Source organism: Myotis lucifugus, unplaced genomic scaffold (assembly GCF_000147115.1).
Source record: "Myotis lucifugus unplaced genomic scaffold, Myoluc2.0 scaffold_180, whole genome shotgun sequence".
NCBI classification, from domain to species: domain Eukaryota; kingdom Metazoa; phylum Chordata; class Mammalia; order Chiroptera; family Vespertilionidae; genus Myotis; species Myotis lucifugus.
The window spans coordinates 1,956,705-1,972,881 of NW_005871228.1; the positions used below are offsets into that span (position 1 = coordinate 1,956,705).

At 40.5% G+C, this 16,177-nt stretch overlaps 1 protein-coding gene and 1 pseudogene across 6 annotated transcripts in view; one reads left to right on the plus strand and one right to left on the minus strand.

Annotated features, from left to right (window-relative positions):
* XPA (XPA, DNA damage recognition and repair factor) overlaps positions 1-16,177 on the plus strand; it is a 35,610-nt gene that overhangs the window by 11,598 nt on the left and 7,835 nt on the right. The window lies entirely within an intron of this gene.
* On the minus strand, positions 6,049-6,520 carry LOC106698441 (annotated as a pseudogene).

The window sequence follows — 16,177 nt, forward strand, 5'->3', positions numbered from 1 at the left end:
TACCTTTCAGCATTTCATATAATACTGGTTTGGTGGTGATGAACTCCTTTAGCTTTTCCTTATCTGTGAAGCTCTTTATCTGACCTTCAATTCTGAATGATAGCTTGCTGGATAAAGTAATCTGGTGTAGGTTCTTGGCATTCATCACTTTGAATATTTCTTGCCACTCCCTTCTGGCCTGCAAAGTTTCTGTTGAGAAATCAGCTGACAGTCGTATGGGTACTCCCTTGTAGGTAACTGAGTTTCTTTCTCCTGCTGCTTTTAAGATTTTCTCTTTGTCTTTTGCTCTTGGCATTTTAATTATGATGTGTCTTGGTGTGGTCCTCTTTGGATTCCTTTTGTTTGGGGTTCTCTGCGCTTCCTGGACTTGTAAGTTTGTTTCTTTCATCAGGTAGGGGAAGTTTTCTGTCATTATTTCTTCAAATAGGTTTTCAATATCTTGCTCTCTCTCTTCTTCTGGCACCCCTATAATTTGGATGTTGGTACGCTTGAAGCTGTCCCAGAGGCTCCTTATGCTATCTTCGTATTTTTGGATTCTTTTTTCATTTTGCTTTTCCGGTTGGGTGTTTTTCGCTTCTTCGTATTTCAGATCTTTGACTTGATTCTTGTGATCCTCTAGTCTGCTATTGGAACTCTGCATAATATCCTTTATTTCAGTCAGTGTATGCTTAATTTCTAGTTGGTCCTTTATCATAACCTCGAGGGTCTCAATAGATTTATTGAGGGTCTCACTACATTTATCGGCGTTTTCTAGAAAGTTCTTGAAAAACCTTGAAAGTGTGGTTTTGAACTCTATATCCAGTAGTTTGCTTTCCTCCATTTCTGTCATTTGTGTCCTGTTTCTTTGTCTTCGCATTTTTTATGCTTCCCTGTGTTGGTAGAGTGGCTTTGTGTGCTAGGTGTCCTATAGGGCCCAGTGGCTCAGCCTCCCCAATTACCTGAGGTGGACACTCTTGGTGCACCCTTTTGTGAGCTTTGTGCAGAGTCTTGTTGTAGTTAAGCCTTGATTGTTGTAGGTATCACTGAGAGGAATTGACCTCCAGGCCTATGGCTGTGAGAATCAGCTGTGTCTACAGTGGGAGAACTTCTGTGCTGAAGACACCCTTATGGGGCAAGACTTGCTTCAGTGGGGCTTTGGTGCTCACTGAGTCTGCCCCCTGAGTGCGTCCCTTATGGATCTGAGGAGTTGTAATCTGGATGGTCCCACTCTGTCCACTGGGTACACTGGCTCTTGGATCTCTAAGGAGGTGCTAATTTAGCCTCTGCCTGAGGCTACCCAGCAGGAGCTATGAAGAGATCTGCAAATTCCCCTTCCTTGTTTGGGGTTTGGAGGTGCCCAAATGAGGTCCAGCTGTGAAGCAATGCAAGCTGCTGTGGGGCCTTGGGCCTTCTCTTGGAAGTTCTGGGTCTGTCTGGCCCAGCTGCAGTTTGTTAGGTAATTTTCAGCTTGCAAAGGGCCAGGGCATTCATATGCAAAAGCCTCTGCTGCAGCTTGGGTGGGGCGGAGTCTCAGGGGATCAACAGGGCGGAGTAAGCAGCTATGGCTGATCCTCAGCCCTGCCCTAAGGGGCCCCTCATCTCAGTGTCTCGGTAATTGCTTCAAGTACCTTTGAGAGAAAGCCGCCCTCGAGTTCCGAGTTCTGCCTGCTGCCAGACAGTACAGTTTCTCCCCGTATGAGTCTAGGTCCCCAGAGACTCACCCGGAACTGGAGTTGCAGTCGGGGGCTTGTGGCTCCCTCCCGATTCAAAAAGACAGCCGCGTCCTCAGTTGCCAGCCCTTGCCGTGTGCGCCTTCGTACCTCTGCACTCCACCTCCGCAGCTCCTGAGTCTCAGTGTGCTTTTCTCTTTCCTTCTAGTTGTAGAATTTCCACTCAGCCAGCCTTCCTGTAGTTCTGGATGATGTCCGTTTTGTCTTTTAGTTGTATTTTTGAATTTGTTGTGGGAGGCAGCAATTTCAGGTGTTTACCTATGCCGCCATCTTGGTTTCCTCTCGAGACAGAATATTTTGAAAAGGAGTGCTATCTGTAATGTTTTTCTTCTGTCTGTAATGTTTTTCTTAGGTACTATTTCTGTAGTTTGGTCAAGATGTCACCTAAAGTTGACTAAATTTTTATAATTTGACTAATAAAATATTATGGTATCTGTTTTATTTAATTTTTTTTCTATAAAAAGTTTTATTAAGGTAATTTAAATATTAGTATGGATAGAATATTTCTTTTGAGATATACACAATTTTCATATATATATATACATATATATATATATATATATATATATATATATATGTATATATGTATATATATATATATTTAAAGTAAACTTGCATATTATTGACTCTTTTCTCACCATGTTAAGTTGCTATTAATCACCAGATAAACTACTATGGATTTTCCTCATCCTAGAAGAGTTTGTATCTGTGCTGAATTTTTTCTTAGATCCCTTAAGGCTGGTTTCTTTAATTCATTTCTTGTTTGGGTGAAGCATGTCTTTTTGTTTTGTTTTTGTTTTTAGCATTACAGCCTGACAGGTGTTTATTGTCCATTTTGTCAAATAACAAAGTGAAACATGTGATGCATTACAAATAAACTAATGATTCGTAATCTTGGTTCATGGGCTATTATATTTTACCCGATATTAACATTTATGATTACTTTAAGACTTTTAAATTAGAGAATTTTTGAGACATCATCTGTATATTGCAATGTGTGTTTACCACCAAAAGTCAAATCTGTCACCATATATTTGACCCCTTTAACCTTTCACTACCCTCCCAACCCTCTTCCCATACTGGTAACCACCATACTGTGGTTTGTGTATGAGTTTTTGTTCTTCATGTTTGTTCATTTGTTGCTTCTAGTTTTATATCTCTCATATTAGTGATATCATGTGGTTCTTGACTTTTTTCTGTCTGACTTTATTTTTATTGTTTAAAGTATTACATATACTAATAGTATTACATATATTTTCTTTTCCCCCCCATCCCCCCCCATTCCCCAGAACATGCCCTCACCCTCTAGTGTCTGTGTCTGTTGGTTATGCTTATATGCATGCATACAAATCCTTTGGTTGATCTCTTACTCCTCCCCCTACCCCTCCCTCACCGTCCCACTGAAGTTTGACAATCTGTTTGATGCTTCTCTGTCTCTCTCTCTCTATTTTTGTCCATCAGTTTATGTTGTTCATTATATTCCACAAATGAGTGAGATCATGTGATAGTTATCATTCTCTGATTGGCTTATTTCGCTTAGCATAATGCTCTCCAGGTCCATCCATGCTGTTGCAAATGGTAAGAGTTCTTTCTTACAGCAGCGTAGTATTCCATAGTGTAGTAATCCATTCATCTGCTGATGGTCACTTAGGCTGTTTCCAAATCTTAGCTATTGTAAATTGTGCTGCTATGAATATAGGGGTGCATATGTCCTTTCTGATTGGTGTTTCTGGTTTCTCGGGATATATTCCTAGAAGTGGTATTACTGGCTCAAATGGGAGTTCCATTTTTAATTTTTTGAGGAAACGCCATACTGTTCTCCACAGTGGCTGCACCAGTCTGCATTCCCACCAGCAGTGCACGAGGGTTCCTTTTTCTCCGCATCCTCGCCAGCCTTTGTCATTTGTTGATTTGTTGATGATAGCCATTCTGATAGGTGTGAGATGGTATCTCATTGTCGTTTTGATTTGCATCTCTCAGATGATTAGTGACTTTGAGCATGTTTTCATATGTCTTTTAGCCTTCTGTATGTCCACTTTTGAAAGGTGTCTATTTAAGGCCTTGGCCCATTTTTTTTATTGGATTGTTTATCTTTTTGTTAAGATGTATGAGTTCCCTATAAATTTTGGAGAGTAGGCCCTTAACAGATATAACATTGGCAAATATGTTCTCCCATGCAGTGGGCTTTCTTGTTGTTTTGTTGATGGTTTCTTTTGCTGTGCAGAAGCTTTTTATTTTGATGTAGTCCCATTTGTTTATTTTCTCCTTAGTCTCCATTGCCCTAGGACAGTGATGGCGAATCTTTTGAGCTCGGCGTGTCAGCATTTTGAAAAACCCTAACTTAACTCTGGTGCCGTGTCACATATAGAAATTTTTTGCTATTTGCAACCATAGTAAAACAAAGATTTATATTTTTGATATTTATTTTATATATTTAAATGCCATTTAACAAAGAAAAATCAACCAAAAAAATGAGTTCGCATGTCACCTCTGACACGTGTGTCATAGGTTCGCCATCACTGCCCTAGGAGCTGTGTCGGTAAACATATTGCTATGACGTATATCTGATATTTTGCTGTCTATGGATTCTTCTAAGATTTTTATGGTTTCCCATCTTACGTTTAAGTCCTTTATCCATTTCGAGTTTATTTTTGTGTATGGTGTAAGTTGGATGGTCTAGTTTCATTTTTTTGCATGTACCTGACCAATTTTCCCAACAACATTTATTGAAGAAACTGTCTTGATTCCATTGTATGCTCTTGCCTCCTTTGTCAAATATTAATTGAGCATAATGGCTTGGGTCTATTTCTCTGTTCTCTGTTCTGTTCTATTGGTCTATATGTCTGTTCTTGTGCCAATACCAGACAGTTTTGAGAATAGTGGCTTTGTAATATAGCTTAATATCTGGTATTGTGATCCCTCCAACTTTGTTCTTCTTTCTCAAGATTGCTGCAGCTATTCGGGGTCTGTTTTTCTTCCAGGTGAATATTTGGTATATGCTGTTGGTATCTTAATGGGGATTGCATTGAATCTGTAGATTGCTTTGGGTAGTATGGACATTTTAATGATGTTGATTCTACCAATCCATGAACACAGTATGTTCTTCTATTTGTTTATGTCTTCCTTTCTTTTTTTCAAGGTCCTGTAGTTTTCCGAGTACAGGTCTTTTATCTCCTTTGATAAGTTTATTCCTAGGTATCTTAATTTTTTTGGTGCAATGGTAAATGGGATTTTTTTGTTTGTTTCTCATTCTTTGAGTTTATTATTGGTGTATAAAAAGCCATAGATTTCTGGGTGTTAATTTTGTATCCTGCTACATTGCCAATCATTTATTATATCTAGTAGTTTTTTGATGGAGTCTTTAGGGTTTTCTATGTACAATATCATGTCCTCTGTGAAAAATGACAGTTAAACTTCTTCTTTTCCAATTTGGATGCCTTTTATTTCTTCTTCTTGTCTGATTGCTATGGCTAGCACTTCCAGTACTATGTCAAACAGGAGTGGTGAAGGTGGGCATCCCTGTCTTGTTCCTGTTCTTAGGGGAAATGGTTTTAGTTTTTTTGCCCATTGAGTATGATGTTGGTTGTAGGTTTGTCATATATGGCTTTTATTATGTTGAGGTATGATCCCTCTAGTCCCACCTTGCTGAGAATTTTTTTCAAGAAAGGGTGTTGGATTTTTTCAAATGCTTTTTCTGCATCAATTGATATGATTATATGGTTTTTATCCCTTAATTTGTTTATGTGATGTATCACGTTTATTGATATGCAGATATTGTACCATCCTTGCATCTCTGGAATAAATCCCACTTGGCCATGGTGTATTATCTTTCTAATGTAATACTGGATCTGATTTGCTAGAATTTTGTTGAGGATTTTGGCATCTATGTTCACGGGGATATTGGCCTGTAATTCTTTCTTTTTAGTGTCTTTATCTGGTTTTGGGATTAGGGTAATGCTGGCTTCATAGAAAGAGCTTGGAAGTGTTCCTTCCTCTTAAATTTTTTGGAATAGTCTGAGGAGGAGAGGTTTTAGTTCTTCTTTGACTGTTTGGTAATACTCTCCTATGAAGCTGTCTGGCCCAGGGCTTTTGTTTGCTGGAAGTTTTTTGATTACTGCTGCAATTTCCTCCATAGTTATCAGCTTATTCAGATTTTTTGATTCTTCCTGATTGAGTTTTAGAAGGTCGTATTTTTCTAGGAATATGTCCATTTCTTCTAGGTTGACCAGTTTGTTAGAATCGAGTTGCTCATAGTATTTTTTTTTACAATCCTTTGTATTACTATGGGGTCTGTTGTTATTTTGCCTCTTTCATTTCTGGTCTTGTTTATTTGGGTCATCTCTCTTTGCTTCTTGGTGAGCCTAGCTAGGGGTTCATCAGTGTTTTTTTTAAAGGTCTCACACATTTATTACTGAACCAACCTACTATTGTAGAAAAAAAAAATCAACAGAGCTAAATCACAAGTCCATTAATTTTCCAATTAAAATGCCCCAACTGTCCAGACAGTAGCATCTTTCCAATCATTTAAAGGTGTAGGCAACCTGGATGTGAGTCATCTCTCATGTGTGATTTCTCATAGGTCCAGTTTGGTTCTTCTCTAATGTCTCCTCTTCAAGTTGTACCTGGTTTTATTACCAGTTTTCATCTGAATCCATTGGGAAATGGGCCGATTTTGCTCTTGTTTCTTGGTCAGGAACCTCTTGATCCTGAAAATCTTGTGGGAAGACATGGTGAAGGAGAAGAGAACGCATGCACTTTTCTTGTTCTCTTTCTAATTCTTTAAGTTGTAGAGTCAGTTCATTTATTACCAGTTTTCTTGTTTTTTGAGGTAGGCCTATAATGCTATGAACTTCCCTCTCAGGACTGCTTTCACTGTGTCCCATAGATTTTGGATTGTTGTGTTTTCATTGTCATTAGTTTCCAGGATGTTTTTTATTTCTTCTTTGATCTCTTTGATAACCCAATCATTGTTTCATAACATGCTACTTAGCCTCCAAGTGTTTGACTGTTTGTGATTGTTTTTATTGTAGTTTATTTCTAATATTATGCCATTGTGATCTGAGAAAATGCTTGATATGATTTCAATCTTCTTGAATTTGAAGAGACTTTGCCTGTGTCCCAATATGTGGTCTATCTTTGAAAATGTCCCATGTGACAAGAATGTATATTCTATAGCTTTGGGTTGGAATGTTATGAAGATGTCTATTAAGTCCATCTGATCTAATGAGTCATTTATGATTACTGTTTCTTTGCTGATTTTTTGTTTAGAAGATTTATCCAGTGGTGACAATGGGGTATTGAAGTCCCCAACTATAGATTATATTGCTGTCAGTCTCTCCCTTGAAATCTCCCAGAAGTTTTTCTTATGTATTTGGGTGCTCCTGCATCGGTTGCATACATGTTTACCAGAGTTGTATCCTCTTGTTGTATCAATCCCTTTAGTATTAAAAAGTAGCCTTCCTTATCTCTTGTTATGGCTTTCACTTTGAGGTCTATTTTGTCCGTTATAAGTATTGCTACCCCAGGCTTTTCTTCATTTTCATTTGCCTGAAAAATATTTTTCCATCCCTTCACTTTCAGTCCGTGTGAGTCCCTGGTTCTGAGGTGGGTCTCTTGTAGACAGCATAGATATGGGTCCTGTTTTCTTATCCATTCAGCCACTTTATGTCTTTTGATTGGAGCATTTAGTCCATTTACGTTTAAGGTTATTATTGATAGGTACTTGTTCGTAGTCATTTTTATTCTTTATGCCTGTTTTCCTTCTTCCCTTTCTATTTCTTCTTTTTACAGCATTCCCTTTAGCATTTCTTGCATTGCTGGCTTGGTAGTGATACACTCCCTTAGCTTTCTTTTTGTCTGAAAAGCTCCTGATTTCCCCTTCAATTTTGAATGATAGCCTTGCTGGATAGAGTATTCTTGGATTCAGTCCCTTGCTTTGCATTACTTTGCATACTTCATTCCATTCCCTTCTGGCATGATGTGTTTCTGTTGAGAAATCATATGGTAATCTAATAGGAGATCCTTTATAGGTAACTCCCTGTCTCTCTCTTGTAGCCTTTAAGATTCACTCTTTATCTTTAACGTTTGCAATTGTAATTACAATGTGTCTTGAGGTGGCTCTTTTTGGGTTCATCTTGTTTGGGACTCTCTGTGCTTGTGTAACTTTTTTCTTCCCCATATCAGGGAATTTTTCTGTCATTATTTTTTCAGATAGGTTCTCTAATCCTTGCTGCTCTTCTTGTCCTTCTGGCACCTCTCTTATACATATGTTACTTCATTTTATGTTGTCCCAAAGCTCACTTAGGCTCTCCTCTTGCATTTTAATTTTTTTCTCCAGTTGCTGTTCAGATTGGGCTTGTTTCTCTGCCCTATCTTCTACCTCACTAATTCGGTCCTCTGCTTCTCTTAGTCTACTGTTAAAACCTTTCATTGTGTTTTTTATTGTTGCTATGTCACTTTTGATTTCCTCTTGATTCTTACATAGATGGTTGATTTTCTCGTCCATCTGGTTTACGAATTGTGTAACCATTATGCTGAATTCTTTTTTCTGACATACTGCATGCCTCTGTTTCATTTAGTCCCTTTGCGGGGAGGAGTGGTCCTCCTTTTCTTTCCTTTGGGGGTTGCTTCTTGTCTCTCCATTTTTTGCTATCGCTGAAGGGTCCAGGTGCCGAGCTGCACGGGGCTTGAGCTGCTGTGGCGAGCTTGGTGGGACATCGTGCACCCGAGATTCATGGGTGAGCTTGGGGGCATGGGGGGCATGGATGCTGTGGGTTGGTGGGAGCTGTGTGCACGCTGACAGGGGCTGGCTCAGGGCTGGGGAGGCGCAGCTGCACACACCGGCAATCAAGGGCTGTCTTGGGATGCGTGGGACCTGGGCCACCATGGCGGGTAGGCGGGAGGTGAATGCACTCCAGGACTTACAGGAGCCTGAGGCTGGGATGGCTGGAGTCACAATGTCCATGGATCTGCAGCTGTGGTCTTTGTCCAGAGTGGCTGTAGAGTCTTGGTTTTCGTCTGAGACCAGTCTGGGTGATGGTGAGGCTGGGCTCCTAGTCACAGCAGTTCTGCCCTTCAAGATGGCATGGTTTCTGTGCCAGTGCCGTCCACCTGGGAGTGCTTGCAGTGGTAGCGGGGCCTCCCCGTCTAAGAGAGCCTGGTCCGCCAGCCCCTGAAAGTCTTGCAGGATCTATCCTTCACACACACTCTCTCTCTCTCTCTCTCTCTCTCTCTCTCTCTCTCTCTCACACACACACACACACACACACACACACACACCACATGTCCACACATTCCCCTTTCGCTCCCTCACTATCTCACTCTCTCTCCCTCACTGCTGCCCTGCCGGCCCCCATCTTCGACCCTCTCAAAGCATGGCTTTTGAGGAAATTTTTCCAAGTGATTATATGAGTGGTGTATTTTCCAAGTCCCTGCAAATCTAAGAATGTTCTGTTTCTTTTGCATATGGAAACCTAAGTTCTCTTGTTGTATGACATGACTCCATTGTCTTCTGGTATTTGATGTGCATTGGTCAGTGTGATGCCTTCTTCAATTACGGCTTCTTGTTGAGTTGTTTAGAGGTTGGTGCATATATATGTTCCTGCTCTCCTGACTAGGCTACAAAGGGCTGACAGTGGAGCACACATTGTAGAGACTGGAAACAAGGAGCTTACTATGAAGTTTGCTCAGAAGTCTCAGAACAGAGAGGAATAGAAGCAAGTCTAACAGTTTTTTGTTGAAAAGAAATTGGAACCTGGTTCCCTCTCAGTCTTCTGATTCTGATCCACAAAGAAGCTGATCCAAAGTTTACTTCTTTATGGAAAGGTAAGAGATTACATTACCTGCTTTTAGAATATGACCTACTTCAGTAGTTTGAGAAAGAATTGATCTTACTACAAAAGAAAATTAAAAGTATAAATAGTATAAGCCAGTGGTCGGCAAACTGCGGCTCGCGAGCCACATGCGGCTCTTTGGCCCCTTGAGTGTGGCCACAAAGTTTCAATCGCACTGTACGTGTGTGCCCGCACATGGTATTTTGTGGAAGACTCACACTCAAGGGGCCGCAGTTTGCTGACCACTGGTATAAGCTATATGTAAATATAGAGAAAGTTAGACAACAAAAGAATTTTGCCAGCAAATTCAAATTGTTGTAGATCTCAGATTCAAGGAGGCAGAAGTAGAAATGATGGCATCACTGCTACTCAGCGTGAGTGAGTCTTGAGGTGGCTCTTTTTGGGTTCATCTTGTTTGGGACTCTCTGTGGTTCTGGGTGCGTAAGTGGAATGTTCTCTTACAAAATCAAAGCTGCATATGTTGTTTCGTCATTTCCTCCTCTCTGGTTCTGGGTGCATAAGTGGATTTCAAAAAAGGCACTATGTGTTGGCCTTGATATTGGGTGGGAACTTTCATTGGTGCAAATACACAGAGCATGGTTTCTTTACACAAATAAGGCAGAGAAGGCTTTTCCTTAAAGTTATACTCAGCTTTCTCTTATTTAGTACTGGTAGAGGTTAGCCTTCTTAAAACAAAAAAGAAAATTAATTTTCACTCTTTGTTACTATGCACTACCCCTCCCCCCCGCCCCCCCCAAAAAGAGGTGGGTGGTTAAATTTCATTTGGGGCCCCTTCTAAGTTTGTGGACATTTTACATTTTGGGCCTATGGTTATATATAATTTACTAGAGGCCCGGTGCATGGGTTTGTGCACCAGTGGGGTCCCTTGGCCTAGCCTGCGGGGATTGGGCCGAAAACCTGCTCGCCAACATCCCCCAGGGGTCCCAGATTACAAGAGGGCAGTTCTCGGGTGATGCACCCCGGAATCGGGCTCCCTCCTCTTTTCTCCCAATATTATGTCACTTTCTCTCGGTATCTGTCTCGCTTCTTTCATCTCACTTTACCCTAGGTTTGGCAGTGACCAACGACTTGTGAGCATTTAGCTACAAAATGCAATTATTTAGCAAACAGGATTTACTTAGCCTGGAATCTAGTCGGCCTAGGGCAGGACCCTGCTCAATGTCAGGCTCCCGCCCAGGCCCTTCTGCCCAGGCAGAGTCCTATGGCAGCGGGAACCTCCTCCTTCCCACCTGAGCTGCTCCTTTGCCTCCTTCCCTCCCCAGAGGTTGCCCACTGGCGCTACTGTCTGCCTGGAAGGAGGTAAGCTGCGGCCGATTTCCCAGCTGAGAGTGGTAGCAGGAAAATTCGCTGCCTCCACTGGAAATCGATATTAAGTGGATGGGCTGGCATGGGTGGCAGACGTCGGGGCCACAGCCAGTAGGTCTCATTATTTAGCTAATTGAGTTGAAAAGTTTCTGTTAAGGGCCAGACCCACGACCTCTGCAATGGGCTAGAGGCCCGGTGGGGAGCCAGACCCGAAGTGGGGAGCCAATGAGCTATAGAGACCCGGTGCATGGATTTGTGCATCGGTGGGGTCCCTCAGCCTGGCCTGTGGGAATCGGGCTGAAACTGGCTGACATCCCCTGAGGGGTCCCAGATTGCGAGAGGGCGGTTCTCAGGTGATGCACCCCAGAATCGGGCTCCCTCCTCTTTGGTTCTGGGTGCGTAACCCAAGAATTGCAGTTGCCAAGTCACTGCAGCTTAGCAGCTCCTGTGTTGAGCGTCTGCCCCTTGGTGGTCAGTGTGTGTCATAGCTACCGGTCGGACAGTCGCTTAGGCTTTTGTATGTATAGATGACTGTCTTTGGCCGTCTCTCAGGAGAGTGAAGGACACAATTCCCTGTTACTCTGCTTCAGTTTATGGAGGATAGAATAAAATCAAAGCTGCATATGTTGTTTCATCATTTCCTGGTGATTTTTCCCCCTCTAGTTAACAAGGGGTACCCCTACCTATGTTAAAACTTCCCACCTTCCCATCAAGTATTTAAAAGCATCTGGCCGCCCTTAGCCAGCTAAGTTTACCTCCTAAGCAACACTCTCTTTCTTTGAATACAGGCTGCCTCTTTTACAAAAGATATTAAACCAAATAAAAGGCAAGTCTTAGAGTGGCAGAAAATAAATTTTTCATTGAAACAAGGGAAAACTCATTTTGGTAAAAAGTACAAACAGTCCCTAAGGATATCAGTAGCAAGTATTTTAATACATTAGCAGGTGAGGCAGTCCACAGCTTTCTGTGCTGTGGAACTCTAAGCCCGGGGACTAGGAGGTTGTCACACCGTAAATCACTCTTGTTCTCCAGCTTCAGCTCGGCTTTCAATGCTGCTAGGCTTGTTCCCGCTTGTCCCCCCTCCAAGGTTTCCTCAGCTCCCAAGTCCTATCACTTCTTTCTCCCCTCTTCTAGTCTCAGACCTTTCTGCCTTCTCTTCTCATTCTCAGCAGTCGGTAGTTGATTTCTACTTTCCAAAGTTTTAAGTTGTTTAAATGAATGTGAAAAACATATTAATCTTATTTAAACAAGTTTTTATTTCACATGTTGTTCGCCATATATGCTTTTTTCTCTCCACAAGTATATTTTGCTGAACTATTTAAGAATTACTTGTAGACACTGTAATTCTTATTGAGTATGTCAACATGTTATCTCCTAAAAACAATGACATTCTCTGCATAACTAAAAACGATCACACCCAATAAATTTAACATTAATATAATGCTGTTATCTAGTGTATGTATCTTTCGCCCACTGTTCCAGTGCCTTTACCAGCTTTTTAGTTGTTGGATCTAGGCCCATTCAAGGATGATGCATATCTATAGTCTTAGTTCCTCAGTCTTTTTATCTTTCATGACATTGACATTTTTTAAAACTAAGAGTTGACAATTTCATTTTTACATTTCACAATACAAGTAACATAAACTGATAGAGGCTCCCTCTTTGGAGAGTCCAGGCCACTTGGTGTGCAGAATGTCCCTCCATTTGGGTTTATTCGCAGTTTGTTTCCTCATAATTAGATTCAGGTGGAACGGTTTTGGTAGGAATGCTTCCTAGGTGATATGTTGAGTGCATCACATCAGCACACATACCAGTTCTCTAAGAGAGTGCTACTCAGTTTGATTGCTTGGTTAAGGCAGCATCTGCCAGATTTCTTCAGCCACCCTTTTCCCTGCAGGGTGACTTTTTGACACTATGTGAACATCTTGTTCCTTAAATTTCACTCAGTGGTTTTAGTACATGGAATGATTCTTGCCTGAGTCAGTTATTATTAGGGTGCATGTAAATGGCGATTTTCTATTTGTTATTCTTTCTATAATTGCTATTTGACTTCTTTTGGAAAAGAGCATTTTTTAGTATCATTTGGATTCATGGATTCTTATTCTCAAACCAGTGTTATAATCCATATTTCTATCATTTATTTTGATGCTTGTCTCATATTTGGCCAGTGGAAGCCCCTTCAAGGTAGCTCCTGTCTTTTATTTTTATTTGTAAATAATTTCAAACTTACATAAAATTGTAAGAATAGTACAAAGGAATACCCATATATCCTTTACTCCAGTTTACCTATTCTTAACACTTACGCCATTTGCTTCATTATTTGCATTCTATATACGTGTTTTTTTCTGTACCCTTTGAGTAGGTTGTATACATCATCACTCTACTCTTAAATACTATAGTATTACCTAATAGGAATGTTCTCTTACAAAATCAAAGTATAATGTTGATGTTTTTATCTAATCCGTCATCCATATTCTAGTTTTGTTAGCTGACCCAATAACGTCCTGTATGATTTTTCGTTCTAGTACAGGATCCAGTCTAGCATCAGGTATTGGCTTTAGGTACCATGTCTTTCTAATTTTTTTTTATTCTACACCATTTCCACAGGCTTTATCCTTTATGACAATGTCATTTTTTAAGTCTCTTCTCTCCCCAAGCCCTGACTTCTTTAGAAATACTAATGTGTTTCATTTGGGACTTTTCTCATTTGTCCTGATGGTTAGATTCTGGTTTTGCATTTCAGGGATAGCACATAAATGATGTGTCTTTCTCAGGGCATCACATCTGGAGGCATGGTGGTGTTAATATTTATTTTTGATTTGATAAGCATAAACAAACAAAAATAAAATTGTAAGGCTTGCAAATATCGTTAACACTTCCCCCTAGAGTTTAGCAACTATCCATGGATGGTTCTTGCCTGAGCCAGTCTTGAGTATGATGATTGCAAAAATTTTCTAACTTTAGCACTCCCTCTGAATTTAACCAGCATCCTTTCCCCCATTTGTTTATTATTGGTAGGGGTTAATTCCTATTCTTCACAAGAGGTTCATTTCTGTCAATTATTTTGGTGCTCAAATTGTCCCAGATTTGGGCCAATAGGAGTATTATTGGTTTTTTTTAATCCTCACCTGAAGACATGTTTTTATCAATTTAGAGAGGAGGCAGGGAAGGAGAGAAAAACATTGATTGGTTGCCTCCCATATGCGTCCTGACCAGGGATTGAACCAGCAACTTAGCCATGTGCTCTGACCAGGAATCTGAACCGGCAACCTTTTGATGGCACTACAACCAACTGAGTCACCTGGCCAGGGCAGGAGTACCTTCAGACTAGCTCTGAGTCCTTTTGACATGTCTTTATAATTTGTTGAGTACTCCTTTCTGCTTTCTACACAAAACACATGTATATTCATTATATTTTTATGTTTGCCCATATACACATATATAAAAATTAAAACCTTGAGTTCACATTGATAAACCCCAATCAAAAAATATAGGGTTCATTCTATTTTCCTGACAGTGAGAAACCTGATTCCCATTATCCTTACGATAGCTGATTAATGCCCCGTATGTAACTAATCTCCCATCACTGTTGCTGCCTCCTCGATAGGGAGATCCTCCTTACCTTTCTTGGGCTGCCCCCCTACCATGGATGCCTGCTTTATTCGCTCCACTTAATAATGGTTTTAGGACTGGATTGTTCCAGGAAGGAAAAGAAGGGCAAGAAAATAACAAACATCAGTTTTTTAGTACTTATTTTCTACCATATTTTCCTAGAAATATCTGGTAAATACTAAAGGTATGACCAATCATGGCTACTAAGCTAGATTTGGGTTAAGTATTCTTTTTTTTTAAAAATATATTTTATTGATTTTTTACAGAGAGGAAGGGAGAGGGATAGAGAGTTAGAAACATCGATGAGAGAGAAACATCGATCAGCTGCCTCCTGCACACTCCCTTCTGGGGATGTGCCCGCAACCAAGGTACATGCCCTTGACCGGAATCGAACCTGGGACCCTTGAGTCCACAGTCTGATGCTCTATCCACTGAGCCAAACCAGTTAGGGCAGGGTTAAGTATTCTTTTAGTGTTAATACTTTCCTTCTCTCTCTCTCTCTCTCTCTCTCTCTCTCTCTCTCTCTCTCTCTCCCCCCCCCCCCCCCTAAATTCACATAATGCTCAAATTTAGGCAGAGGTTAGCTTAGCAGTGATTGGGATGCAGTCAGATTTTGAGAGATTTTCTGTGGGGCGGGAAAGGGAAAGTGGCCGGGATACCTTACACCAGAGCAAAGTTGAAAAGCAGGTATTGGTACTCAAACAGGAAACATTTTCCTGTCATCTGAAACCATGAGACAGCTGTGAAGTTCTGGTTAGTTTATCATTTGTTATTTATAAACTGGCCGAAGATAAAGTAATAAAAGGCCTAGAGGGCATTTCAGATGTCTAGAAAAATTAGGGTTCTTCAAAGTATGAGATAATAGGATAATAGGAATCAAGCTTAGATTTTGGGTGAACATAAACTATCTTAAGGTGTGTACGCTGAAGCTTAAAAATCGTCTCAGATCAAGTGCTTTTCGTACGGGAGGGATGAAAAGGCAGCACAGCTGTGGTTAACAACACGGACCTGAGCTAGACTGTCTCTGCCATCAGCTAACTGTTTGACCTATGGCACACGTTATGTAACTTCTCTGTGCCTCAGTTTTCTCATCTATAGAATTGGGATGGTAGTTGTACTTATTTCAAAGGATTGGGAGGATTAAATGTATTTTATACAGTGCGTAGAGCAGTGCCTGATACATAGCTCTATAAATGTTTGCTTATGCTCATGATATGATAAAGACTGAAAAATATAAAGACTCAGGGAGCATTTTGATATTATTACAGATCTAAAATGGAGTAAAGAAAATGTGTGATTACTTGGTGCATGTTGATCTTTATGGTTGACATAAAAGATAACTATCATACTCTCCCTTAGGTTGTGCTACTGTCAGTGCTGGGCTTGATGGATCTTTGGTTAGAATAGAAAAAAAGTAAACAATTACTGTTGCTTTTTGTTCATTAAACTAGAAACTGAAGTTATTAGAGGAAGAGACAGACTCCCCTTTGCTGCTGTGGCAACCTGTCTTCCATAGTCAGTTGCTTGAACAAATCCTGTTCTTTTACTCACCTTAATTTGTTGTGTGGGGTTTTTTTTTGCTCTCTCTCTAACCCACACACTCCACTTCTGAATCTATTTCATACTACTCCAGAGGCATGAATGATTTAACAGGTCAACCTGGTGAGGTAAGTTTGTATAATCAATTTTGATTTGTTA